We start from the raw sequence: 17,259 nt of genomic DNA on the forward strand, positions 1-17,259 counted from the left end.
CTCCTCACTGCCTCCACCAGCCCGACACAGAAGCACCCCTGGATCTCACACCAGTGTCTTGGGGTCTCTGTTGCCAGGGATGCTCCTCAGCTTTTCCCTGGAGCTCCCACTAATTTTAGGTTCAGTGGTAACCACTCCCAATGGGACCCTGTCCCCATGCTGTGCTGTCATGGGAGAGGCTGTGGGAGTCCAGCCCTGGGTGCCTTAGCCAGGTGCACTGACCAGAGGGACGGCTGGATGCTGCTGACTCGTGACAGTTACAGTACTACGCCCCTCCCCCACCCTGCCCCTGAGATTGATGACTTCCTGAAAAGGGGTTAAATAGGGGGTTTGTGACGTGGAACATTTGATGTGACCTGAGCAGTTCCTGTTCAAATAACCCCTGGGGCTCCTGACCTCTGACAGTGCCCTGTGCATGGTCAGGAGACCCGGGTATCACACTTCTCTGAGTAGAGCTGCTTGAGGCTACTGAGCGCCCTGGGCACTGAATCTAGGCTCCCTGACTCCTGTAGGTTTGTTTGAGTTGCTGCCACAGAGGCTTCTTGGTGCCTTGAGGCTTAGGAAGTGAGCTGGGGAATCCCAACAGGAAATGAATCTTCCAGTCAGACTGGGTTCTGATGCCTGTCCCCTTTCCTCAGGGCATTGAGCAAAATAGATCGGAACACACCCTTGGGAGCTCAGTACTGAATCCCGAGGGCCCAAAGACTCCCGTGTGTGTAACTGCCCAGGGCTTCTAGTCAGGGCTTGTTGCGGGCTTCAGAGGGTCCCTGGGATTGGCTGAGCAAGCCCACACTCTGTAAGGAAGCATGTGTCACCCTTCCTTATGTGAGCTGGACCTTGAGGGATGGGCAGTGGCATCATTTTAGTCTCTACTCTCACTGCGCCCAGGAGCCTTTGAGAAGCCTTCATCAGAGTGGCTGGTGCTCATCCTTGTCTGGGCTGGGATGCCCACTCCTTTCGCCTTTCGTAAAGGTAAAGCCTCTACTGAATGATTTCTAAGGAGACTTCGCATCCCTCTAGTTCTATGACACCCTGGCTGTTCTGGTGTGTGATATGGGCCCTTAGCTCCAGTCTGAGCTCAGGGGCTGCAGTCTGTGGGGCATACCCCAGTATGAATGGGGAATTTCATGGTAGGAAGATCTGCTTCTTGCATGGATCTGAGCTGAAAATGGATTGGCAGAAATGTAGACATCAAACTGCTTGTCTATCATTACATTCCATCCTCTACCCCGACCCCACAGCTGGAACCCTAGAATTACAGGTTAATCACTGCATGCCCAGTGAGGTGTAGGTTCAGTAGCTGGTGATCTAATGGGTCTTCTGGAAGCCTGACTCCTCAGCAGTCTCCTGCATGTCAGAGAAGAAAGATTCAGTAGCAGCGCTCAGTCAGTGCACACACCCCAACCCCTGCAGCAGTGTAGACTCCGGCAGGCGCACTTGCTGGGGCGTGCTGAGCAGAGGTTCCAGGCCTCATGGCAGAGCCAGGAAAGCTCTCTGGGAAAAGAGGCCTTTCTGAGTTTTTTTAAGGTTTCAGTGTCACCTGGTGAGTCAGAGCAAGGGTCTGTTCCCCAGGCCCTGTCTCATCCTCCCCCGGCTGAAGTCCACCCAGCTGTTCCTGTTAGCTGCATGGCCACTGACCTGACCAACCAGTTGGTCAGACCTGGGTTGCCCAACGCATTACGTGTCTGCTGCCTACACTGCCTGTGAAGCAATGTGGCTGAATCAGGCCTTGGCTAGACATTAATGAATATCAGACCCATGGACTAGGGCTAGCAGTCGTGGGGGTGAGGGAGATGTGGTAATTCATCTCATCGTAGGCAAATGGAGAGAAGCATTGCGCCGGCTACCATCCGCCCCCTAGAAGGCAGTGAATATAAGATAAGCCTCTAACTTCCTGGGGTTCCGTGGGCAAGAAAGAGCAGGGAAGCCTGAAAGCCTGTCCCAGGAGAGAGTGAAGTGTGACTGTGGTCAGAATGTTGAAGAGGCAAAAACGAGTGTGTTTGATTTCCTGGGAGAAGGCAAACTGAACGGTGACTCAACTGAGAAATATTCAATCAAGTGTTTGCTTTAGGAAGGATGATGGAATCAGCAGGCAGTCCAGTTAGGAAGGAGACGAAGCCCTGGACAGGCCTCCCCTGTTCCCCCAAGCCCTGGCCCCCAAGCCCTGGCCCCCCAAGCCCTGGCCCCACGCTGGAGGATAGCTGGGATCTGATCTCCTGTCTTCCGCAGTCACAAGAGATGGGAGGTTAAAAGGAAGATTTAACCCAAATATCCCCCAGATAGAAGTGCCTCCCTCATGTTCAACCTCCCTAGCTGCTGGGCAAAAACATTCCTCAGCAATGTCATTGGCTGGCCGCTCTGGCTTTACTTAACTCATGGCCTCTCTGGGAATGGAGTCCCCTGGACCAATCCCGGGGACTCAGTGTGTCTCCCACACTCCTCCTGTATAATCCATGCACCTGAGAGCCTTCTCTCTGCATCTAAAGGGAAAGAGAAGGCCAGCAACCACTTATGCACTGACCACTCTCTGAAGTGCCTAAGCCATTCCCAGCATGATGGTTCACGTGGCAGAACTGGGTAGGTCATGGCTAAAGGTCAGGTAGAAAATAAGGGCTGCAGAGAGACTGGGGTACACCTGTGCACTTAGCCACCTGGATGTCCTGCAAGCTTCGCCCTTAAAGAGAAGGATGGAGGGTGGATGTGGAGGGCAAATGGAAGCTGATACAGGTGCCGACCCCTTCTCTACATGGCCACCAGGGGCTGCTTCCAAAACCCATACCTGAGTAGGTACCTGCCTAAAACCTTGAGAATAATCAAAGCAATTGTATGAATCAATAAGGGCCACTCTGTGACCCCAGCTGGCCTTTTTCACAGGACTTGCAAGGTCACGGCCAGTGTTCCATTTTATACTGAAGCAACTGAAGCTCAGAGAAGCAAATGCCTTGGATCTCAGGGCCAGGACTTGGTGACCCTGACGCCCAAGCCTGGGGCTGACCCTGCTGTGGCTGCACATCCTGTCAGGGCTCATGAGGCCCCGTGGGGATGGCCCAGCCCCTTCCAGCCCTGGCCCAGCCCCCTCCTTACTCCTGGGCTCCAGCCAATCTGTGTAACTAGTTTTCCGAAGCCTCCATATGCACTCACCTCTCTGAGCTCTTAGTATAGAGATCAGCAAACTGCGGCCAGGAACAAATCACACCCCACATGCCTGTTTTTGTATAGCCTGCAAGCTAAAAACACTTTTTACATTTCACATGATTGAAACATTTAACAAAAAAATGTTGTGTGTGTGGCATGTTGAAAATCATGCGCCAGTTCAGTGTCCATCAACAAACTTTTATTGGCACACAGTCACACTTATTTGTTCACATACTGTCTGTGCTGCTCTGAGTAGTAGAGTTGAGTAGCTGTGACAGAAAAAAGTATGGCCTGCAAAGCCTCAAATATTTACCATCTGGCCTTTTACAGGAAATGTTTGCCAACTCCTGCTTCAGGGTGTTGCTTTTTGCCGTGTTCATCAGTCTTTAGGGTGTTAGTGTGTGCCTTTAAACATCACCGATAATACTTGAACATGGGCTCATTGTGGGGGACTCACGCCAGGCAGGGGTCAGGACATGAACCCCTGTTTCCATCTCCTCCCGGGGTACTCGCTGCCCAGGTCTCCCAGCCTTGCAGATATGCTTACTGGGTCTGGGGTGCCTCAAGTGCTTCTCTGACAAACTCCCACTCCCACCTCAGGCCCAGCTCTGCATGGTCACCTTCTGTCTAGGAAGCTGCACCTGGCCCTCCTCTTCTCCTCTATGTTGCATCAAAGGCAGCATAGCGTGGGGGCTGAGAGCACAGGTGCCTGTGTCTGAATCTGCTCCTGCTACTTATATCGGTTTCTCTCTCTCTTGGTTTTCCCCTCATCAGTTACAATGGGGGTCATGAAATGATCCACTTCATATCTTTCTGTGAAGCCCATGAATAAAAATAATAATACCCATGGTCTGCTTGGAACAGGGCCTGGTACACAGAAAGTGCTGCATAGGGGAGGAGCTCATCAGTCCCAGCTGCTGGGCCAGGCCTGCATTGCGGAACTTCTCACCTGTTCTCGGTCCTTTGTTCATGGCCCATCCCCACAAGGTCGCATGCTCCTGAGGGCAAGGAGTGTCCTCTGTGCTCTTCCAACCCAGAGCAGGGACTCGGTGACAAACCGGTTTTCTGTAAGAAGGCAGGAGGGAGGCGTCAGGCAGCGGTCTCATGCCCTGAGACGATGAGGAGGAGACCAGGTCTTCTCAGTCCAGGTTGTAGGAGGTGGGTGGGGTGGGGGTGGGGGTCCTGTGAGGGACAAAGCAGGATGTGATGCTCCAAGCACTTGGCCCAGAGAGTGCGGTCCCTGAGGCTGGGCAGGTGAATCTGGAACAAAAATGGGACCTTCCTGTAAGTCAGGAGGAGCCCATCCTGTGTTTATTGCTGAAAAGTCTTTGAAAAGCCTCAGGGTCGCCATGCCCCTATGTTGTGAGGAGGGGCTGGGCAGCCCAGTCAGGCCCAGGCCTTCCCCCCCACCCCGACAGCCACCTGGTGACAGTAGGGAGGTGGAGGGTGGTTCCTGAGCAGGCACGCTGCAAGGCTGACTGACCCTTCGGATCAGGTAAGACTCCTCTCAGACCAGCCCAGACCAGCCTTTTTGGAATATTGAGGCTGGTGGGGTAGGGGGTGGAATGCATCTTCATGTCCAGCCAGACTGTCCCCTGTCCTTCCCAGAGCCATTTCCCCAGCTTCTGGGAGCCTGACTGGCCCTGCCCTGCTGTGTCGCCCTTGAGCTGGGCAGGTGGGTGTGGCAGCTGTTGTGCAAGGGGTGAGCTCACCTGCCTTGCCCGCCCTGGCCTGCACCGGCCTGCCTGCTGCAGTTAATCATTGTTCAAACGGCCTGGCAGGCAAGTGGGCTGCAGAGGTAGACGTGACAGGCCAGGCCGCTTCTCCAGGTCTCAGCAAGCTTCCCAGGCCTGGGGCTGGAGCCCTTCCCCAGGACTCTACAGCAAGCATCCTGAGGTGGGGCCGAGACCACCTTTCCTGATTCTTTAGTAGGAACTTGGCAAATACTTTTGATTGAATTAAAAGAATGTCCCTTTGTCAGTTTCCTCTCTTAGAAGGCCTGAACTCAGAGCAGTTCAGCAGTGGAGACAGCAGGGCCCAAATGCCTCAGTTCAAACCACAGCTCTACCACCTACCCACTGTGTGACCTCGGCCAGGCATCGTAATCCCTCTGTGCCTGTTTCCTGGAACATACAAGGTGGTGTTGGTGATATTGATGCGTTCCTCAGAGGACTGTCCTGATGATTAGGAAATATACAAAATGCTTACTATGTCAGTAACAGGAAGCCCAATGCCTGAAACCAAGACTAAACCACTCATTGCTGGGCTCAGCTAATCCCCAAGAGGGAGCCTAGTGGCCACTGGAGCTGGGCTGGGCTGTCTGTGCACATGGTGCAATCACTCCTCACATGCTGTCTTGTGAGTTAGATACAAGTGGCCCCATTTCCCAGAAGAGGATACCCAGGCTTGGGGAGAGAAGTGACTGCCCAAGGTCACAGTGGTTTAAGTGACAAAGCACAGATTCAAGTCTGTCTGCACCTGAATCCAGTTCCTCTACTACCCAGCATTGCCAGGTTTGCAGATCAAAGATGCGAATCTGAACTTGTCAGGCAGTTAAATTCTGCCCACACTCCCTGACATCCTCTGAGTGCTGGGGCATGGCTGGGGATGGGGCAAGGGGGTTCTGCTCTGAGTTCTGCTGTGAGAAACACAGAGATCAGCAACACCCAGCCCAGCCCCTGCTCAGAGAACCCCAGATGGATGAGGAGATAGGAGGTGCCATTCATGCCACTGTGGGCTGGGATCTGGGGGGCCCCAGGATGCCAGGCAGGGCCTGGGTGGAAGCGGATGGGAAAATGGCCTTTAAACAGCACACCCACTTTTTGCAGTATAGTTTATCAGGAAAGGGTAGCTGTAGAGTTTGGGGGTGCCTAGAACCCTTTCTCCCTCCCATCCCAAGCCTCCCCATGGAGCAGCTACTGGCTGTGACGGAGGCAAAGACAACTGCAATGGGATTGTGCTAGAAATGCCAGCTAAATAACCCTAGTAGGGGAGCATGCACCTCCAGGGAGGGTCTTGGCCCTCTGCAGGGGCTCTTGAGGGAGAGTCCAGGGAGTCAGGTAGCTTGCTCCTGGGCCACCGGGAGCATCCTTGGAGCCCCGTGGGAGCCAGCACACCATGGGATTAGCAACCGGGAAGAATCCATGTCAGGCATGTAATCTGAGACCTTGGGAAAGAAGGGACCACGAGGCCAAGTAATGCAGTTCAGGGACCGTGGCGGGTGGTGGGGGGCACGTATGTGTGTTGAGGACTAGGTAGGGCATCAAGGCTCCTCAGAATGGTGAAATTGGTGGAGTTCATCTCATGAAAGCTCTAGAAAGCTCTCTTTGAATCCTCCACCTCCCTTGGTGTGGGGGCATCCTCCCTCTGGGATGCCCATTCCTTCCCCGACTCAAAAGCTGGGTGCTCCTGCCCTCTCTGCCTCTCTCCAGCCAAATAAACTCCCAGAATATGTTCTGATAAGCTCACTACCGCTGAGCTGTTGATGACTGAAAATAGGGCTTCCTGGGTGGCCCTTCCCAGCTATCTTGCTGTCCACTGACTGTCCTCCTGCTCCTAAATACATGGCCACTACCTGTGATGAGGGAACACAGCTCCAGGCAGGAAAGGTGGCCCTGAGCACCAGTCCCCCAGCTTTTTAGGACACTGAGGCAGCCTCTTCCTGCCTGGCTGCAGCTGGAGGCATAGGAAGGGAAGCTGAAAATCTGCCTTGGCCATGATGAATTCCAGCCCCAGATGCCAGACTCAGGCCGAGGAGCTCTCCTGCATATTCATGGTCACACCTTGGAGGCCTTGAGGGCAGAGGCCGTTCCTGGCTGTGGCTGAAGCTCCAGACGGAGGTGTTGGGATACATGGGTGAGACCCTGGCCAGGTAAGAAGAGGTGTGATTCATGGTGTTGGTGCCAGGGAGGGACATCGAAGATATTAGAAAGATCCTGAATGAAGTGAAAAGGTCTAATCTCTCTAATCTGTCCACACACACCACCAGAATTATCCTCCTGATCTCAGCCAACCTGGCCCTTCAGTGACTATCAGTGTCCTAGGTAAATATCAGTGTCCCCAGGGATTAAGTAAGGTCTATGAATCTTCAAGTGACACTTTTCCTACAAAGACATATGTTACAATGTAAGCAGATTTCAGACCAGATTCACCACAATGACATATCTTTACTAGCGAGTAGGCACAAAAACAGTCATGAGGCCCCATCCACTGAGCTCTGGGACATCCCCTTTCTTTGTCCCAAGGTGTACCCCCAAAGCACTTACATGAAAGGCTCAGTGCCTAGGGATAAGCCTCTGTTCTGTCTTAAGGACCAGCCCACCTTCTGATTGGACCAGGAGATGGGCCTTCTGTCAGAGCTGGGCGATGATTGGGATCCAGAATCAAATGGGAATAGACCCCAAGCACTAGCCCACAGGTGTTAGTCATCCAGTTTTTCTGGATCCTTCTATCTTCCTCAAGCAAAGACACAGGTTCATGCTCCATCTTTCAAGCCAGACACATTTCTTGCACATCACTTCACCAATGACAAATGATCTAGAACATTTTCTAGGCTACTTAATGAATTTTCAGGAGCAGATTCAGGTAACTATATTTGAAGTGCTGGCTAGCCACACTCCTAGAGTGTGAATTCCTTTTAAGTGTTAACTAATCACCTCCAGAGCGTGACCTATAGTGAACTCACACATAGACACACCATCCTTCCTGTTTGTACTGTGATGCCTTAGTAAACTGCAGACAATTCCACTAGCCTAGGTTTCTCAACCTCAGCACCACTGACACTTTGGGTTGGATAATGCTGAGTTCTGGGGGCTGCACTCTGTGCTGTAGTGTTTAGCAGTGTCCCTGGTCTGTACCCATGAGATGACAGTAGCACACATCCCCATCTTTGCTTGTGACAACCCAAAATGTCTCCTGACACTGCCAACTGTCCCCTAGGGACAAACTGCCTCCTGGTGACTGAACTAGAGTGACTACATTTATTATGCAATCTGGGGCACTTTCTTTTATACTTTTTATAACAGAAAATGTCAAACAAATATAAGAATAGACAGACTTGTATAATGAATTCCCACCAAATATCACTCATCCTATCTTATTCCATCTCTGCTCCCACCCTTGAATTATTTGGAAGCAAATCTCAGACAACAATCATCTATAAGTATTGAAGCATGTCTCTCTAAAGGATAAGAATTCTTTTTTTTTTAACACAACTACAATGCTATTGTCATATCTTAAAAAATTAAAATTAAAAAATTAAAAAATTAAAAAATATCATAAAATATCCAGTAAGTAAAACCAGGATACTTCTGAGAGTGTAACGGAGAGTTAAACGGGATAGGAGGCATAAATTGATACTGTCCAGGAAAATGGGGCCTAAGGCATGCACACTAAGACATTGGGCTAAATAGAGACCTTCTAATGCATGTGTCTAAAAAGTCATTTCCCTGCTCAAAAACCTCCACAAGCTCCCCAGTGCTAAAACACAAAGTCCTGACTTGGGCAGGGAGCCAGCTGGGGGCAGCAAGGGATTATGGGTGCCTTTCAGATGCCACTGGCCCGGGGAGGGTGCGAGCACTGTGCGTTTGTTTGCTGGCATCTTTGATGTACCTTGGCATCCGAGGACGTGCCAGGCCTAGTTGCTGTGTGCTGTTTGCTCTGGGCTTTTCCTTTCATTCATTTTTAAATTGATCTCGTTAAAATAGTTCTATAAAGAGCAAAAGAAGGAACCTAGGAGAAAATAAATGCTCTACAATTTATAGGGTCAGGGGAGGTGGGAGCCCGCTGGCCGTGGGCCAGTGCAGCTGAGAGCTGCTCACCCACCCCACACTTCCAGGCTCCAGTATCGACACATTCAGATTTCTTAGAATCTTTATAGAATCTGCATATACTTCTTGTGGATGAACCTAAAATCCTTATGAGATCTTAATGCAAACCATGTAGAAGCTTCCCAGAATCCTTTTAGAAGCCACATCAGACTGTCTGACAGCAGTACCTCAGTGCCCCCACCACCTTTCAGTGTCAGAGGAAGCTTCTGTCTGGCTCTTCTTAGCAGCCCATTGAACTGAGACTCCTGGGCCTTCCCTGGGCCCCAAAGAAGAACCCCCAGGACACAAACACACTGCAGGCAGGTATAGATATACACAAGGGGGCTCCCACTGTTCCAACCCACCTGGGGCCTCAGGTCAGCCCAGGCCACACCCAGTCTGAGGTGGAGGCCACTCCTTCTCCCTGGGGGGCTGCCATGCCACCCCACACCCCCTGCCTGTCTTCCTTGGGTCTTTGACAACCCCTCAGCCCAGGCCCAGGCTGACTCTCCTTCTGCTCCCCAGACCTCTCCAGGCTACTGTTGGGTCTGAGGACAAACTGCCCCATCTCTGACACCAGGAATGAAGTCACATTTCAGAGCATGTTTGCACCAGCCTTTAGGGACATTTCCTACCCTCAGAAGAAGGCTGGCAGCAATCTAGCACCTCAGCCTTGATGGTGTTGGTGCAGTAACCCCAGGGAAGCCTACAAAACATCCTATCAGAGACATATTCCCGTAGGAACTTCAGAGCGACTGTATTCCGAATGGAGCATTTTCATGTCCCCAGATCGGGTGTTTCCTCCACCAGGAATGACCTGACTTCTGTCTGTGTGTGTGTCTCAGCCTTTCCAGTCCTTCAAGGCCAAGTTCAATGTGACTTTCCCAACTGAGTGTGAGGTTTTACTCACTTGCTCTTTCCCTGTGCAAATCCCCCTTTTAAAACTTCTGTTAATGTCCCCAGTGAGATGAAACTTCCCGGCTGCCGCTGTCTATGGCCACAGATGAGGCCCCAGGAGCAGGACTCCCCACTTCCAGCAGTCCTTGTCCTCGCAGCTGCAGGACTTCCATGTGTTCAGAGCCACCTGCCCCCACTGTGTCCCAGGTGTGTTCAGGAATGAGCCCTGCCACTCGCTGCTGCAGCTTCCCCCCACTGCAGGCCATGGGGGCTCCTGACCCACCTGCTGGCACCTCTGTCACCTGCACCTTGCGCTTCTGTTCTTGCATTCCAAGGTGGCAGTCTTCAGGCGCCAAGCAGGGCCGCCTTCCCGTCAGGTCCCACTGGCTGGGGTACACATGCACGTAGGTCCTCTCTCCTTCCAATCTGTACACGTTTTGTCACCCAGGCCTTAAGGAAGTGAGCTGCTGATGTCCAGGCTCTCATATGCTCTTATTTCAAAAAAATAAAATGAAACAAAATTCTTCCCAGTTTTTGTCTATAGCCCCCTCTCCACACAGCCTCAAAAGCTAGCCCAGGGGAGGGCAGGGGACTAGGGTGGTCACATTCTCCGTGGTCCTGTGATCTGCCCACCCTCAGCAACATGCCTCTTGCACCCAAGTCTGTCCTCCTTTTTCAGCACTGCCTCCTCCCAAACATAAACTAAAGGGGAAAAGAAAACCCATGGGCAAACCTGCTCACCTACAAGGACACCACAGGCCTGCCATGGCAGCTCCTGGTTGGTCCCACCCGGCAAGGCTGCTCGGGTAGCCCTGACCTTCCCCACCCTGCGCACGTGGGATCCCACTGCACTCCAACTCTAAGGACAGACCAGGGCACGTGGCCAGAGCAGGACTTGAAGGCCATGTGGCCAGTGCCAGGGCTGCACTCCAGTTTGCTATGTATCAAACTAGTATGTCTCCTACTACGCACGCGATTCTTGACAGCAAGGATGTGGGGGTTATTTATTACATTCACCCACGGGACTAGTTCATTGTGCCTAGCCAGCCCCCGCACCCTGCAGTGTCTGCACGCATTCCTCCCTCAGGTGTGAGCAGAAGGAAAGCAGCACCAGGACCCACCAGGCTGCCCCTTGCTGTGCCAGATACAGAACTCAGCCCCCCTCCCAAGATGCCCTCTTGCTGTGTTGGGGGGTCTCCCCTAGGGCCCTGGCGCAGCACTCCTAGGCGTGGCTGTGGCTGGGGGTCTGGGTTCTGGTGCTTTCCTTCCAGGCCCTTGGAGCCCGCCCAGGTCAGGAGCAAGGGGGGAGTTTCTCCTCCATGCCATGTGGCACCTTTGTCACTAAGCCAGGTGGTGTAGAGAAGGAGGTGTGGCCTGGAGCCAGGAGATGGGGCTCAGAGTTCTCACCTGCTTCTGAATTAGTATCTGAACTGGGCAGTCATTTTATTCTAGGCCCCTCTCTAAAATAGGACACTAACCCTTGTCTCATGTGGTGAGTTAAACACATGTTCACGGTCATGTTCACACATTCCTTAACATGCTTCCCATCAAAAGGCAGAGGTGAATTGTCGTCTCCTTCGATATGGGCAGCTTTGGTAAGATGCTTCTAATTCACTGAGGCAGGAATGATGCTGCATGGCCCCATTTCTAGGTTAGAGGGGGGATAGAGCATCTGCCTGGCTTTGTTGCGCCTACGCACAGCCCCCAGGAGCCCTGAGCCCACATGAGACAAGTCTGGCTACCTAGAAGCTGCCATGCTGGCTGGAGGGACGGGAGGCATGACTATAAGGAGGTGGAGGTGTGTGAGGCGCCCCAGCTCTCATGCCCCCAGCTACTGGGTGCCCCAGGCCAGGCACCAGGCATGAAATGACTGGCTTCAGATGACTGCTGCCCATAGCCTCCGGCTGCCCCAGCTGCTGCCAAGTGGGGCAGAGTCAAGCTGGCCCCTGCTGAGCCCTGCTCACTTTGCATATTCACGAGCAAAATAAATGTTGCTGTTGTTTTAAGCCGCTTAGCTTTGGGGTGATTAGTTATGCAGCATTAGCTGATAACCCAGCACGTGCTTACCTTCAAGGGACGCTGTGAGTACCACCTGGCACCATCTCTTCCACATGGTAGGCACTCAATGAAACTGAATACATGTGACCTGAAAACTGGGCCAGTGTGGGTAATTGTTGGTCACATGACAGGACAACCTGGTTACCACCTGGTGAGAGATCTGTTTGGCTAAGCTAAGTCACTCTGGGTTTCCTGGAGGTGCAGAAGGTTAGTCACCCCAGGGCAGCCAGTGGGCTGTTTCCGGGGTTAGGGGTGTGTTCCCTGTGGGAGGAGCACCGAGAGGAAGGGTGTTGTTTTTCCTGTTGGCTGTTGGCAGGCCAGGCTCCCAGGAAAGGGTGGGGAGGGTGGGGAGGGTGCGGAGGGCGGGGAGCAGGGGCCTGAGGCTGGGCTGGGTGATGGTGGATGGTGGTCCCTGCAGGATTTGCACTCTGCCTTTCCACCTTTTGGGGTCTGTGCTTTCACCCTGAGGCTGAGGGTCTCCCCTGTGTACCTCTAAGGCCAGCTCTGCACAGGCTTAATACACAGGCTGGTGTCCAGTAAATGTGTGTTGAAGGTCTCCACGCATCTCATTGAGTAGCGTGGCAACAAGATAGGTGGTGGCCACGAGGTAGACTGGCCGCCCCAGAGCCTGATGTGCAGGTGGCAGGAGGCCAAGTGCGGGCCCCTTCCCGCCCATGCCGTGGGGAGAGCAGGCCTTATTTGGAGGTCCCTGTACTACTCTGTGCCCCATATCCAGGGCCCACCCCCCTGCACTACCTGCCCAGCCCCACCAGGCCTGTAGGCTAGGGTCCCATGGCTGGGCTCCCTGCTGCTCTCCGCTCACTGTCAGGACCTCTGCTGTCTGCTCAGCCAGCCTTCTTGAACCCCAGCTCCACCACAGCTGGTGGATGAGCTTCTTCTTCCTCCCGCCTGTCTGAGCCCACAAGCCACTGTGCGGTATCAGCTCCGACTACTGTTTTCCCAGAGGTGGTTCGCCCAGAGCCAGAACTCAGAATCCACATGAAGAGGCTACTGAAGAAAAGGCTGAGTTGTTGGAGGCTCTTAGACCTTAAAGGAAGCAACCCAGGCTGCTTCCCCTGCCCCCACCCTACATTTCCTTCCAGACACAGAGCTTTACAGCAGGAAGGCCTGCCCGCCAGAGCCTCAGGCCGGGCCAGGCACTCCATCTGCCTGCCTGCCCTGGGCCTGGATGTCTGCCCGAGCAGATGCTATTTAACTTGCTGCAGGAGAAATGTCTGTAAATGTTAATTATTGACCTAAAAGCAGCCTGTCAGAAGCACCCAGCTGCTGGGTCCGTCCCCACTGTGGAGGCCACAACCCTAATGACTGCACAACTTGCTTTCTCCAGGGGGGGTTCTTGCCGATCCCCATCACAAGATGTTGCTGCCCTGAGATCACGGAACTACACTGATGGAGAAGCAGGTGAGCCTTGTACTGTGGGTCATGACCAGACTGCAGTGCCCACTCGCATGCTGGAAGGGCCCTGAAGCCACGTGCCCCTGAGACAGGGACCCGGCCTTTGTGGGAACCGGCTTGGTCTGCAGCTGGTGCAGCAAGAGTGCAAGCTCATCGCCTGAAATCAGGGTTGGCTCTGTGGCCTTTTAGTCACAAAGGAAAGAGTGTGATATTCCACCGGCCATGTGACCGACAGCCCTCCCAGGGCCCTGTTCACACTGGTATGCCCAGAGATGGTGCATGCCGGGGCCCTGGCTCTCCCTGGGGCATCACTCGACATGGGAATGGGGGGTCCTCAGCGGAGGGGCTCCCAAGGGGCTCTCCTGCTTCCTCTTGGTCCTCCTCTCCTGGCCACCTGCTGCCTGGAATTGCCAGAGTTGTCTGGGGGTGGAGAGGGGGTTTATAAGCTGTGCAGGGGTTTACCTCTCAGTCTGATGCTGGTGAGAAGCCCCAGTGTCCCTGCTTCCCTCCTGCCTCTGCAGGGCTGAGGACAGGCACTCTCAGAGCATGCCCACCTCCGCTGGAGAGGTAGCTCATGTTCAGACCAGGCAACATAGGCTGGGCAAGCTGGTGGTGCCCATGTGTCCCCAGGTCATGGGGTGAATTTTTTTCTTTCCATACTGCCCATATCCCACCTTCTGGGGCCTGGCAAATACCTGTATCCCTGCACACAGCACCGCCAGGATAATAAATGGGGCATTGACCTCAAGAAGAAGACACAGAGCCTCTGAGCTTAATTCCACACTGGCTGGCTATGCATTGACAGGTGGCCATTGTGGCAATGTGCGAGCGCTGTTTATCTTGGAGACCCTATCTATGAAATCTAAAGTCAGACTCCCTCCCTCTGGGCAATGTAGAGTGAGAACTGATGGCCTGGCATAGCTGACAACACTAACCAGTGGCTGGGGGACAAAGGGTCAGTGTCCTGCCAGGAGAGAGAGGAGCAAAGGGCTGCCTGGCTGTGTGGGGGAACAGAAGACAGAGGTCGGAGTGGGAGACCTATGAGGCCCCCGTAAATGAAGGGGGTGAGTGGAATGGGGCTGAGGGGCCCAGCAGACATCCTTCCCACAAAGGCCTCTGCAGGGGCTGGGAGACATCACCCAGAAATGAAGGACCACTGGGTTCACGTCAGCACTCTCTGTATGTGCCGGCAGGCAGACAGTAAGGTGTGCAACAGTAAAACCACTAACAGGAGATGTGGGGCTAGACATGGGGGATGTGCACACACATGTGGGTGTATACACATGCACACACACATACCCTGTTGGGATGGGCTATGCTGGAGGCAGAAGATCTGAGCAGGGCAGACAGTTATTATGCACCTCATGTATCTCCACAGAACCACAGAGGAAGAAGAGGATCTCACGGCCTCAGAGGGACTTCACTCTGCGTGGGAAGGACATGCCCCTTGGACACCCCCACACACCAGACACTGGGATTGCAGCGAGTTGAGTAAAAACTAGACAGTGGCTGTGTCTCCCTGCTCTGTGGTGTGAGTTACAGGGCTGAGCAATGCCCCGTAACTGGGACAAACAGAAGACACGCTGAGCTCATAAATCTTTCTTCTTGGCCTGGTGTGAATCAAGAGGCTATTTTCCAGAAATGAGCATCCACAGACTTTTGAGGCCTTTCTCCCAAAAGACTGTGATATTCTCCTGCTGTCTGGAGTGAATGCCATCTAAATCCAGCTTTCCCACAATGTAACTGGCAGACAGTGTCACCCCCAGAGATCTGGAGATTTAGGAGGGGTCTGATTCGAGCACAGAGGTGCTCTGGGAAATGGAATCAAGTGTCTGGGCCTGTGTGGTCACCACAGCGTCTCCGTACCTGCTTCTGGGTGTATTTCTGGGAAAGACCAACGTGCTGACCTATCACCTGGGAGATGTGGATGACTGCTTGAAAATCTGATTTGAAGGCCCCCCACCCCAACCCAACGTGCCTACAGAGTGACACCTCTGTGGTCCCCCGTACTTGGGGAGCACATGGGTCGTGCTTGCGCCCTTGTGTGGACAGAAGAGGTTTCCTGGCCTGGCTCAATAGAGACAGGGAGAGGGGAGGGAAAGAGGGAGGGACTGGTCCAGCCCAACACTCATAAAACCTCTTCATCTGCGTGTTTATGGGCCCAAGTTCCTGTGGTGAGCCTTTAAAGTCACACAGCAGGCTCCTGTGTGCTCATGAGATCCCACCCATCTGTGATATGCTGCCCTTAGCAACACTTGCTGCCCAGGCCACTCTGGTCCCCTCCCATGTCACGGCCATTGGGCGACAGGGAAGCAAGGGGCTGGAGAGTTCAGGGATAGTCCTAGCGCTGAGTGAGGGTGGAGCTGGGGGTGCAGGGCCCTGGGCTGGGGGTGCTGCTGGGCACAGGTCCCCCAGCTTCTTGGGGAGATTCCACATTCTCTCATTATCTTCTGCCCAACTACCTGGTGGAGGGCAGGCATCCCTGGTGACATCCCAGGGTCCCCAAGCTATGTCCCAGCTCTTCCTCATTCCAGAGAAAGTGTGTGGAATAGGGTTGCCAGACAAGTCACAGATAGCCCAGCTAAATTTGAATTTGTTGAAAAACAAGTAGTTTTTTTAGTACAAGTATTTCCCATATATTGCATATAATTTTTTATACTAAAAAATTATTTGTTTATCTGAAATTCAAATTTAACGGGCTGTCCTGTGATTTCATTTGTTGAATTTGGTCACCTTAACTTGTAAGGAACCACAGTTACTGCTGCAGGTCACTGAAAGCCCTCCCTGGGTTCCAGGCGCTGGGCTGAGCCTTTGCATGTGTTATTCATTTAAACCTTATCAATTCACTGCATCCCAAACTTGGATGATTTACTTACCACTTTCAAGATGTTTGCCGTATCTTTTGCACACTGCTGGTACTATTTTTTATTTAATTCTTTTCTTTAGATCAATTTCCTTTTTCTAAAAAAAAAAGTAGTTTTAAATGAAATCTTATATGCACTATGAATTGTCATAATAGTTGCACAATTAACACAATATGATCATGGTATTGCCTGCTGGATACTCTTGCCTGCGGGAAGATTGGAGGCTGTGGTATTCTGAGGTATTTTAATCACTGCTTGAGAGGTCCAGACTCCTGCCGGAGCTGATACTGTTCTCTGCCATCGTCTCACCTTCCTCGCTGGAAGTCTTCATCCTCCGAGAAAGGCTAGAAATGCTATATTGTACCCCCTTTCCCAGCCTCCCTTCAGCCAACAGGGGGTTATGGCCCAGCTGTCACCATGGATATCGAAATTAAAACCTCTGGAAGCTTCTGGGAAAGATTTAAAAAACAAACAAACAAACCTTGGAAGCAAGCTTAATGCCCATCAGAAAATGAATGGATAAAGAAAATGTGGTATATACATAAAAGAGAATTATTCAGCCTTAAAAAAGGAAATCCTGTCATATGCTACAACATGGATGACGAACCTAAAGAACATTATGCTAAGTGAAATAAACCAGTTACAAAAAGACAAATACGGCATGATTCCACCTATGATTCCACCTATATTTATGTGAAATATCTAAGGCAGTCAAACTCTTAGAAACAGAAACTAGAATGGTCTCCGCAGGGACTGGGGGGAGAGGAAAACAAGGGGTGATTCATTAGGTCTAGTATTTCAGTTTTGCAGGATGAAAAAGTGCTAGAGAGTTTTTGTATAACAATACACAGTAGCAATTGTTCTGAGCACCTAAAAATGGCTAACATGGCAAATGTTATATATATATATTTTAACACAATAAGAAAATTTTGTAATTGGACAGTGACAATTATTGTACAATTTTGTAAATCACTAAATGGTTCGCTTTAAAATGGTCATTTTATGTGAATTTCACTTCAATAAAATTTTTTGTGTGTGCATGTCTTACAACAAACAAACAAATTGTGATTCAAGCTACTCTA

At 52.1% G+C, this 17,259-nt stretch overlaps 1 long non-coding RNA gene across 4 annotated transcripts in view; it reads left to right on the forward strand.

Annotated features, from left to right (window-relative positions):
- The window catches only part of LOC118973943 (uncharacterized), a 70,393-nt gene that overhangs the window by 6,280 nt on the left and 46,854 nt on the right, over positions 1-17,259 (forward strand). For 2 of the 4 annotated variants that reach the window (XR_005063494.2, XR_005063495.2), the window contains exons 2-3: positions 13,246-13,319; positions 14,692-14,799. This is a non-coding gene — a long non-coding RNA (uncharacterized lncRNA). Of the gene's footprint in view, positions 1-823; positions 973-4,038; positions 4,631-13,245; positions 13,320-14,691; positions 14,800-17,259 lie in introns of those variants that run through there. The other 2 variants (XR_005063498.2, XR_005063497.2) reach the window with 2 other exon arrangements.

This window comes from Manis javanica, chromosome 1 (assembly GCF_040802235.1).
Source record: "Manis javanica isolate MJ-LG chromosome 1, MJ_LKY, whole genome shotgun sequence".
NCBI classification, from domain to species: Eukaryota; Metazoa; Chordata; class Mammalia; order Pholidota; family Manidae; genus Manis; species Manis javanica.